Source organism: Ranitomeya variabilis, chromosome 2 (assembly GCF_051348905.1).
Source record: "Ranitomeya variabilis isolate aRanVar5 chromosome 2, aRanVar5.hap1, whole genome shotgun sequence".
Taxonomy (NCBI): Eukaryota; Metazoa; Chordata; class Amphibia; order Anura; family Dendrobatidae; genus Ranitomeya; species Ranitomeya variabilis.
In genome coordinates, this window is record NC_135233.1 from 1,104,086,739 (window position 1) to 1,104,098,658 (window position 11,920).

Sequence of the window (11,920 nt, forward strand, 5' to 3'; positions counted from 1 at the left end):
CCTTGATCACCTGTTGACACCCATTAGGGGAGTTTCCTATTTAAGGCTGTTTGGCTGCTGGTCCTATGCCGGCCAACAATGTATCAGTAGCATTCTGTTGCATTCTCCTGCCTCAAGATCCTGTTCAGCTAAGTTGAATTTTGTTTCTAGTTAATGCTATTTTTGTCCAGCTATTTGCAATGTGACTCTCTGTAGCTGGAAGCTCTCGTGGACTGAAATTGCCACTCCAGTGGCATGAGTTGTCACTGGAGTTTTAAAGTAATTTCAGGATGGTGTTTTTGAGTAGTGTTTTGAAGTTGACCGTGAAGTGACTCCTTCCTGTACTTCTGCTATCTAGTAAGCGGACCTCACTGTGCTAAATCTGCTGTTCATCCTACGTATGTCTTTTCCTCTTGACTCACCGTCAATATCTGTGGGGGGCTGCTATCTCCTTTTGGGGTTCATCTCTGGAGGTAAGGCAGGCCTGTATATTCCTCTGATAGGGGTAGTTACATCTCCGGCTGGCGCGTGGTGTCTAGGGCATCGTAGGAAACACTCCCCGGCTACTTCCAGTGTTGTGTCAGGTTCAGGTCACGGTCACTTTAGTTCCCATCACCCGAGAGCTAGTCCGTTGTTATTTTGATTTCCCTGCCATTGGGAAAATCATAACAGTTTGGCCGGCCCACATGTGTTAAAACTATGCACTAAAGCAGGAAAGGATATGAAAAGGTTTTTTTTTTCCTTCTGTGTTTGGAAAGTGCACCTTAGTGCTTATTTGTACTCCTTGCTTAAACTGCAGTCTTCAGCCTTTTTTTTTTTCCTCTCCTCTTAATCTCTGAATGGCTTTGGTTACACCTGTTTGAATCATGGATCCACAGAGTTTGGTTGCAGGTCTGAATAACCTGGCTACAAAGGTCCAGAACTTACAAGAGTTTGTTATACGTGCTCCAATGTCTGAACCTAAGATCCCTATGCCTGAATTTTTTACCGGAGACAGATCCCGTTTTTTGAATTTCAGAGAGAATTGTAAATTGTTTTTGTCTCTGAAATCTCACTCTGCTGGTGATCCTGCGCAACAGGTTAAAATTGTTATCTCTCTACTGCGCGGCGACCCACAAAGTTGGGCATTTGCATTATCGCCAGGGGATCCTGCGTTGTTAAATGTAGATGCGTTTTTTCAGGCTTTGGGGTTGCTTTATGAAGAACCTAATTTGGAGATTTTGGCTGAGAAAGCCTTGATAGCTCTTTCCCAAGGGCAAGATGAAGCTGAGATATACTGCCAAAAATTTCGTAAATGGTCGGTGCTTACTAAATGGAATGAGTGCGCTCTAGCAGCTAATTTCAGAGAAGGTCTCTCTGATGCCGTGAAGGATGTCATGGTGGGGTTCCCTGTGCCTACAGGTCTGAATGATGCCATGAAATTGGCTATCCAGATTGATCGGCGTTTACGGGAGCGCAAATCTGTGCACCATATGGCGGTATCTTCTGAGCAAAAATCTGTGCACCATATGGCGGTATCTTTTGAGCAAAAACCTGTGCACCATATGGCGGTATCTTCTGAGCAAGAACCTGTGCATCATTTGGCGGTGACCTCTGAAAAGGCACCAGAGCATATGCAATGCGATAGTGTTTTGTCTAGAGGCGAACGACAGAATTACAGGCGCAAAAATGGGTTGTGCTTCTATTGTGGAGATCCAGCTCATGTTATATCAGCATGCTCTAAACGCATAAAGAAGGTTGATAAAAAGGTTGATAAATCTTTTTCTATGGGTACCTTGCAGTCTAAATTTCTTTTGTCCGTGACATTGATTTGTACTTTATCATCTGTTACTGTGGATGCTTATGTGGATTCTGGCGCCGCTCTGAGTCTCATGGATTGGTCCTTTGCCAAGCGTTGTGGGTTTGATTTGGAGCCTCTGGAAGTCCCTATACCCCTGAAGGGTATTGATTCTACACCTTTGGCTAGCAATAAACCACAATATTGGACACAAGTGACTATGCATCTTACCCCAGACCATCAGGAGATTATTCGTTTCCTTGTGTTATATAATCTACATGATGTATTAGTACTTGGATTACCATGGTTACAAATTCATAATCCAGTCTTGGACTGGAGATCAATGTCTGTGCTGAGCTGGGGATGTCGGGGGATTCATGGGGATGCACCTTTGGTTCCCATTTCTTCATCTACTCCCTCTGAGATCCCAGCATTTCTGTCAGATTTTTATGATGTCTTTCAGGAGCCTAAAACTGATTCTCTCCCCCCTCACAGAGAGTGTGACTGTGCTATTGAGTTGATTCCCGGTAGTAAATTTCCTAAGGGTCGCTTGTTTAATTTGTCTGTACCTGAACATACTGCTATGCGGGAGTATATCAGAGAATCTTTGGAAAAGGGTCATATTCGCCCCTCTTTGTCTCCACTGGGGGCAGGGTTTTTCTTTGTGGGTAAAAAGGATGGTTCATTGAGACCTTGTATCGACTATCGACTTCTGAATAAGATTACAGTTAAATACCAGTACCCGTTACCTTTACTGACTGATCTTTTTGCTCGCATAAAGGGGGCGAAGTGGTTCACTAAGATCGATCTACGTGGTGCGTATAATTTGGTGCGGATTAAGCAGGGGGATGAGTGGAAGACCGCATTTAATACGCCTGAAGGCCATTTTGAATACTTGGTAATGCCTTTCGGTCTCGCGAATGCCCCTTCCGTTTTTCAGTCCTTTATGCACGATATTTTCCGTGAATATCTGGATAAATTTATGATTGTGTATTTGGATGATATTTTGATTTTTTCGGAGGACTGGGAATCTCATGTTCAACAGGTCAGGAGAGTTTTTCAGGTTTTACGAGCTAATTCTCTATTTGTGAAGGGCTCAAAGTGTATTTTTGGGGTTCAGAGAATTTCCTTTCTGGGATATATTTTTTCCCCTTCATCTATGGAGATGGACCCTGTTAAGGTTCAGGCTATTTGTGATTGGATACAACCTACTTCTCTAAAGAGTCTTCAGAAATTCTTGGGATTTGCTAATTTCTATCGCCGATTCATAGCGGGTTTTTCTGCCATTGCTAAACCTTTGACTGATTTGACCAAGAAGGGTGCTGATGTTGCTAATTGGTCCTCTGCGGCTGTGGAGGCCTTTCGGGAGCTTAAGCGCCGCTTTTCTTCTGCTCCTGTGTTGCGCCAGCCTGATGTTTCGCTCCCGTTCCAGGTTGAAGTAGATGCTTCCGAGATCGGAGCAGGTGCAGTTTTGTCGCAGAAAGGTCCTGACTGCTCAGTGATGAGACCATGTGCGTTTTTCTCTCGAAAGTTTTCGCCCGCTGAGCGAAATTATGATGTTGGAAATCGGGAGCTCTTGGCCATGAAGTGGGCATTTGAGGAGTGGCGTCATTGGCTTGAGGGTGCTAGACACCAGGTGGTGGTCTTGACTGACCACAAAAATCTAATTTATCTTGAGTCAGCCAGGCGTCTGAATCCTAGACAGGCGCGCTGGTCGTTGTTTTTCTCTCGATTTAACTTTGTGGTTTCATATCTGCCTGGGTCTAAGAATGTGAGGGCGGATGCCCTCTCTAGGAGTTTTGAGCCTGACTCGCCTGGTGATTCCGAACCTACTGGCATCCTGAAGGATGGGGTGATATTGTCAGCTGTCTCCCCAGACCTGCGGCGCTCTTTGCAGGAGTTTCAGGTGGATAGGCCTGATCGCTGTCCGCCTGGTAGACTGTTTGTCCCTGATGACTGGACCAGTAGAGTTATTTCGGAGGTTCACTCTTCCGCGTTGGCAGGTCATCCTGGAATTTTTGGCACCAGGGATCTGGTGTCTAGGTCCTTCTGGTGGCCTTCCTTGTCTCGAGATGTACGTATTTTTGTGCAGTCTTGTGATGTTTGTGCTCGGGCTAAGCCCTGCTGTTCCCGGGCCAGCGGGTTGTTGTTGCCCTTGCCTATTCCTAAGAGGCCTTGGACGCACATCTCTATGGACTTTATTTCTGACCTTCCTGTCTCTCGTAGGATGTCCGTCATCTGGGTGGTGTGTGACCGTTTTTCCAAGATGGTTCACTTGGTACCTTTGCCCAAATTGCCCTCCTCCTCTGAGCTGGTCCCTCTATTTTTTCAGAATGTTGTGCGTTTGCATGGTATTCCTGAGAATATAGTGTCTGACAGGGGTACTCAGTTTGTGTCTAGATTTTGGCGGGCGTTCTGTGCCAGGATGGGCATCGACTTGTCTTTTTCGTCTGCATTCCATCCTCAGACTAATGGCCAGACTGAGCGTACTAATCAGACCTTGGAGACTTACTTGAGGTGTTTTGTGTCCGCTGATCAGGACGATTGGCTTGATTTTTTGCCATTGGCAGAGTTTGCCCTTAACAATCGGGCCAGTTCTGCCACTTTGGTTTCTCCATTTTTTTGTAATTCAGGGTTTCACCCTCGCTTTTCGTCCGGTCAATTGGAGTCTTCGGATTGTCCTGGAGTAGATGCTGTGGTTGATAGAATGCATCAGATTTGGGGACGGGTTGTGGACAATCTGAAGTTGTCCCAGGAGAAGACTCAACAGTTCACTAATCGTCATCGGCGTGTCGGTCCTCGTCTTTGTGTTGGGGACCTGGTTTGGTTGTCTTCTCGATTTGTTCCTATGAAGGTCTCGTCTCCTAAGTTTAAGCCTCGGTTTATCGGCCCTTATAGGATTCTGGAGGTTCTCAATCCTGTGTCCTTTCGTTTGGACCTCCCAGCATCTTTTACTATTCATAATGTTTTTCATCGGTCATTATTGCGGAGGTATGAGGTGCCGGTTGTTCCGTCTGCTGATCCTCCTGCTCCTGTGCTGGTTGAGGGTGAGTTGGAGTATGTGGTGGAAAAGATCTTGGACTCCCGTGTTTCCAGACGGAAACTTCAGTATCTGGTTAAGTGGAAAGGCTATGGTCAGGAGGATAATTCTTGGGTGACAGCATCTGATGTTCATGCTCCTGATTTGGTTCGTGCATTTCATAGTGCTCATCCAGATCGCCCTGGTGGTTCTGGTGAGGGTTCGGTGCCCCCTCCTTAAGGGGGGGGTACTGTTGTGAATTCTGTTTGTGGGCTCCCCCGGTGGTGTTTTATGGTAGTGCCACTTATTTGCCTTCTTCTATCCTTGATCACCTGTTGACACCCATTAGGGGAGTTTCCTATTTAAGGCTGTTTGGCTGCTGGTCCGATGCCGGCCAACAATGTATCAGTAGCATTCTGTTGCATTCTCCTGCCTCAAGATCCTGTTCAGCTAAGTTGAATTTTGTTTCTAGTTAATGCTATTTTTGTCCAGCTATTTGCAATGTGACTCTCTGTAGCTGGAAGCTCTCGTGGACTGAAATTGCCACTCCAGTGGCATGAGTTGTCACTGGAGTTTTAAAGTAATTTCAGGATGGTGTTTTTGAGTAGTGTTTTGAAGTTGACCGTGAAGTGACTCCTTCCTGTACTTCTGCTATCTAGTAAGCGGACCTCACTGTGCTAAATCTGCTGTTCATCCTACGTATGTCTTTTCCTCTTGACTCACCGTCAATATCTGTGGGGGGCTGCTATCTCCTTTTGGGGTTCATCTCTGGAGGTAAGGCAGGCCTGTATATTCCTCTGATAGGGGTAGTTAGATCTCCGGCTGGCGCGTGGTGTCTAGGGCATCGTAGGAAACACTCCCCGGCTACTTCCAGTGTTGTGTCAGGTTCAGGTCACGGTCACTTTAGTTCCCATCATCCGAGAGCTAGTCCGTTGTTATTTTGATTTCCCTGCCATTGGGAAAATCATAACACCCCTCCTTAAGGGGAGGGTACTGTTGTGTATCCGCTTTTTGGGCTCCCCTGGTGGTTGCTGGTGGTACTGGTGACTTGTTTGCACTTTGCTGCTTCTGTTCACCTGCTTCCATCAGCGTTTGGGAGTTTCCTATTTAGCCTTGCTCTCCAGTCATTTCCTTGCCGGTCATCATTGTAACCAGAGCCTTTCGGTTGCATGTTCCTGCTACTAGTCTGCTGATCAGCTAAGTGGACTCATTGTCCTTATCGTTTTTGTATTTTTGTCCAGTGTACAGTTTTGTCATTTTCTGTTGCTGGTAGCTCTTGTGGGCTGAAATTGCCACTCCTGTGTGATGAGTTGACACAGGAGTCTTAAAGTAATTTCAGGATGGTTTTTGAAAGGGTTTTCAGTTGACCGTGAAGTCCTCTTTTGTATCCTTCTGCTATCTAGTAAGTGGACCTCTCTTTGCTAAATCTACTTTCATTCTGGGTATGTCTTTTCATCTGAAATCACCGTTAATATATGTGGGGGCTGCTATTATCTTTGGGGAATTTCACTAGAGGTAAGCCAGGTCTGTTCCTTCCTCTACCAGGCGTAGTTAGTTCTCCGGCTGGCGCGTGGCATCTAGGAAGTCGTAGGTATGCTCCCTGGCTACTGTTAATTGTGTGGTAGATTTAGCTCACGGTCAACTCAAGTTTCCATCACCCGAGAGCTCGTTCGTTAATTATATGTTTCTGACGTTCCCTTGCCATTGGGAACCATGACAGGGGCGGTCCTGTAACCGAAAGGAGAGGCAGAAGGTCTGGTGCCGATATGACAGGCGGTCCTGCAGATCTAAAGAAGGAGAATGAAAAAGTTAAACTACCTTATAATGTGATTATAGGAAGGTCTTTAGTGGATTTAGAGTGTATGTCCTTAAAGGCAATGTTAAATTATTGTTCAACAATTTTGCACTTAATAGAATACCCGGTTGGGTAACAGGAGTTATTTATAGCCTGTAATTTATAACGTTAACCATGTTTGTAACGTTCAAGTGTCCTTACCTCCCATAAAGGGAAGCCTGTTCAAGTATACTTATTGTTATTGCACTCAACAAAACTGTATGTCTTTTTGCTAACTTGTATTGTTGTTTTCTTCCCAGTCCCGGAGTACTGTGTTTAACCAGGGGGGAGTGCAGCGCCCCAGAGTCCTGGTCGTTGCAGTACTGTGGCTCCGCCACTATGGGGAGCTATGGTGCGTCTGATGGCACTGAAGGAGTTCATCTGATCAGGTATCACAGACACCAATACATTTCACAGCCGGGCCTCCGGGGGGAGCTAAGGGTTCTATTCACTAGGCCACTCCCCACCATAGAGGGTAAACTGGGGGTCAGGCAGGAAGTTAGATCAGAAAGCTGACTGGGTTGGAACCAGGCAACACCTTGTGGCAGAGGGTGTTGTGGGGGAAGATACAGTAGGGTCTCTGTCAGGGGTGGGATCCTGACAGAGGCTTGGCAACTTGAACGAACGTAACGGGACCGTGCCTGCTCAGCATAGCGGCGGTGCCCAAGGAAGGACTAGAAGCGAGATAGATTGTGCTGAGTGAGAAACGAGATCACGCAAAAGGAGAAATACCAGTAGGAGTCGTGCTGTAAGACCGAAGCAACATCCTACTGAGGCGCACTACCGGTGGCCGGAACGCCGAGGGAGTATCATAACATTCAGCTTCAAGCAATACTTCAAACAGCGGCAGGACAGTCAGTTAAAGGCGGGCTGTCTCACCTAAATCACCTATGCAGTCTTGGGGGGCAACCTGTGGAGAGGGGCGACTCTAGGGTCCCGGAAGAGCTCCGAGCCTACCCGTCAAACGGGTGCCGTTCCAACCAGAAAACCAGGGAGGGACGGAGGATTAGCAGAACATCATCTAATCGAGTTGTGAGGGAACTTAAGAAACAGACACAACAGTTGTGGGGGACTTTCCGTAAGCACAGCAGGAAAGGACCACAACACATAGCGCTAGAAGGAAGGCACCGATTTCCACCTGTGAAGAGAACTCTGGAGGTGCCATTGGACCGGCCGGACTTGCGCAGCCTGGTGAACCGTGTTCCGGACTGAGGACCCAGAGATCTTCAGTAAAGAGGTAAAGAGACTGCAACTTGGTGTCCTCGTTATTTACTGCACCGCACCACCACAGCCTCACTACTACAACATCACTACCACCACCATTATCCATCATATCTTTCACTGTGCGCCCCACGGCAGGGTCACGGACTGGGCCTAGCCGCCGTGACAACCCCAGAGCAGAGACTCGCAGGCCCGGTACCGGGTTCCCCTCGGTCCTGCGGCAGTGGGGGCGCTACAGTATCCGTTCCAAATTTTTTACCCTCCTATTATTTGTTTTCTTTTTAATCAATTCTTTTCTATCCAATTTTAAAACCCTCTCCTTAGTATTCACCAGAAGTTCTCTTGGATATCCCCTATTCTGAAATTTTCTTAAGAGGGAATCCATTACCATATCCACCTCATCTTCACTCTGAACAATTCATTGCACTCTAAGCAACTGGCCAAGTGGTATGGACCTGATCATGCTGCGTGGGTGTTGACTGTCGTATGTTAGCAAATTGTTTCTATCGGTACTTTTTACAAACAAGGTGGTAATCAATTTATTCTGTATTTGTTTAATTAGTACGTCCAGGAATTGTATTTCTACTCCAGACGACACCAACGTGAATTTGATCGTCTGGTCTATAGTATTTAGGAAATTGAGGAATTCCTCCAAAGTATCCTGTGATCCCGTCCAGAGGAGGAACACATCATCCACGTATCTCCACCAGACCAGCACATGCTGGAAGTGGCTGGACGTGTAGATGTGCTCCTCCTCCAGCACTTCCATCACCAAATTTGCATACGAGGGGGCCATGTTGGCCCCCATTGCTGTTCCTCGTTTTTGCATATAAAAAACATCTCCAAATAAAAAATAATTTCGCCTAAGTATAGTTTCCAGTAGTTTCAATATGAACGTCCTTCCTTCTGTGGTATATTCAGCTATATTTAACTTCTTTTCTATCGCCTTTAATCCCCGTTCATGGTCTATAGATGTATACAATGATACAACGTCAAAGGAGGCTAAAATTACCTCTTGGTCCAATTTAACCCCTTCTAATTTATTAAGGGAGTCTGTTGTATCCTTTACATATGACTTTCCATTTTTCACAATGGGGTTGAATACTTTATCTAAGAAGATACACATTTTGTTAAAAATTGACCCTACCCCCGATATAATCGGGTGACCAGGTGGGTTGTCTAAGGTCTTGTGTATTTTCGGTATTACGTATAGGACTGGAGTCCGTGGGTTTTCAACTAATAAGTACTCTTGTAAATCCTGATCTATAATGCCTCCTTCCAATGCTTCTTTTAGTATCATTTTGATCTCTCTACCAATATTATATTATATTTGCGGTCATGCTCCATTTGACAATACACACTCTCATCCTGTAATTGTCTCCTAATTTCATTTACATACATTGTCCTGTCCATGACGACGACAGCGCCCCCCTTATCCGCGGGTTTGACTACGATGTCGCCGTCATGGACAAGATCCTGCAATGCTGCATATTCCTCTTTCAAGATATTAGGATACTTGTATCCCTTTACAGTTTTACTCCTCAAAGTCTCAACGTCCATAAGCACTGCCTTTTCAAATGCCTCCACTACACTGGAACTTGTTGGAGGACTAAAATTACTCTCCTTCCTCAACTCAACTCCCTTAAGATCAAATTCACTTGTTTTTTCTTTCCCTGAGAGATCCTTATCAAAGAACCATTCCTTCAGTTTAATTCTCCTAAAGAATTGTCCCAAGTCTAATTGTAGCCCAAACCAGTCCACATGTGAGCTTGGGCTAAATGATAGTCCCTTGCTAAGTACCGCTACCTCCATATCTGTCAATACCTTATGCGAAATGTTGATTACTAGTTCAGATCCCTCTTCCTGAGGTTCGGTGGTCTTTGAGGCTTGCTCTTTTCCATTTTCTTTTTTGTTCCGGTGGTGGCGCTTGCCTCCCCTTCTTTTGCGTTTTCCACTCCATCCGTCAGATCTATTAAAAACAAATTTATTACCAGACCATACATTGTTAATATTACATGTCCCTCTGTTCTCAGAATGACTTCTCTTCCTCCATGGCATCCTGGCATTATCACTCTGCCATGTGTACACCTGGCCATTTTCATAGTCACTTGTGTCCCTACTCCATTTTTTTCTTTTTGTTTCCTCAAGATCACTCCGAAATTTGCAAAAATCTTTTTCCACTTTCTCTTTGAACATAATCCAGTCCTCTTTATTAAGTATTTCCTGTATCTTTTTTTCTTTCTCATTCACGCTCAATTGTAGCTTTTTCACCTCCAGTTGTAAGTATTCAATATTAAGCAACATCACATCCATTGCATATTTATTTGATATCATAGTAAATCTGGTGCAAAAGGTAGAATTGTTCATAAATAAATTAGGTCTTATATTGGACCTCAGTCCTCTTGGTATTTTATGTTCCTTATAATATTGACCCAAAGTAGTAAGATGCAGTTGTGAGCTAATCAGCCGCTTATTGTCATTTTCATATATATGCTTCATCACTATTATTGATGGTTTCTTTAGGAAGGCAGCATCTCCCTCAATATTATTTAGTATGCGTTCCTCATCCTCAACAGTGTAATTGAAGACTCCTGGATCCATGGAGTGTTCCTCCATGTCTCCAAAAAATGGCTTAAGGATGTTAAGTATATAAAAAATTATACAAAATCTCACTGTGCAAAAATTTCCAGACATGGATATAGTGAAAAAAAGGGGAACTAGAGGAAGTCCATAAGGCGATGATTAGATTATATATGGAAAGATGAAGCGATTAATATTGCCATTAAAAAAGTAATAAGGAAATAGCCACAACAAATATGGCGGTGTGGATACGACGCGCGCAGGCGCAGTCAGCGAATGACACACAATACGGCTGATTGGCCGGCCAGTTAGTTCACAGCGGTGACGCATTGGACATGCGCAGTAGGTTTCACTAGACGCCGAACAAACAGAATGGCGTCCCCCACGCCGAACATGCGTCCACAAGGGTAAAGTAAAAATGTTATACCTGTTAAGAACTGTACAGGTCTATGAAAAGAGAAAGTAATATGTTTTTAATATGTTTCTAATTAGCACAATAACACATGCACAATGGCACTTTAATTTGTAATGAAAAGCACCTTGTAGTAATTGAGGATAGTTAAGATATGTATAAAGATGGAGCACATGGACATATTCACTGCTTGAGAAAAGCTCATTGCAAGCTGAAACGTCGCCTTGAGATGTGATTAAATCCTGCACATTTTTTTCACTTTGGAATATGGAGTGCTGCCTCTTCTTTTGATTATATTTGAACTTGGATGATCGGTGGACTGGTTATCTGGGGGCCTTGCACCCAAAGATAAGTATATCTGTGCTGTTCCCCTTTTTTTCACTAGATAGATAGATAGATAGATAGAACATAGATAGATAGATAGAATTGGCATTTGGGACCGGAGCGTTGAGCTGCATAGAAATACATGCTCCGATCCTGAGTGCCAGCGGCAGTGAAGGGACTTAATGCGTGAGTTTCTCCCATTGCACTCGCGAGTGTGACCCCGGCCTAAATCTCATCATTCTCCCCTGCTGACACCGATCGCCGGCAGGGGACAATGATGAGAGCTGTGTTCTTCACCCGGCGCCGGGGAACAGCGCTTACTGTAACGCTTCTTCCCTGCCGGCTGTCTGTGTGGTACTGATGGGGCAGACACAGGGCCGGACTGGCCATCTGGTAATTCTGGCAAATGCAAGAAGGGCCGGTCTGGTTGTGGGCTGCCTTGTCTGCAACGTTGTTAACAGAATCAATGTTCTCAAGACACCCAGACTGCTAACAGTTGTGAAGGAACACAAAGCCGCTGACTCCGTCACTTACTCCAGCAGGAAAAAAGAAAGAGCAGGAAATAAACAGTAGCACTCCATGGTTGCACACTTGCCTCTCAGTCCACAGCGGACGTCTGCATACTTGATTCCTTAAGATCCACATGTGTCTTCCGTACCTCTGTTTGTACGCAGGGACATGCGTTCTGTGCCTGCCGAACACATCAAAACGTCACATGGGGACACATCTGCACAGAACGCATAGGTGCGAAGACACATGTGGATCTATGCGGAT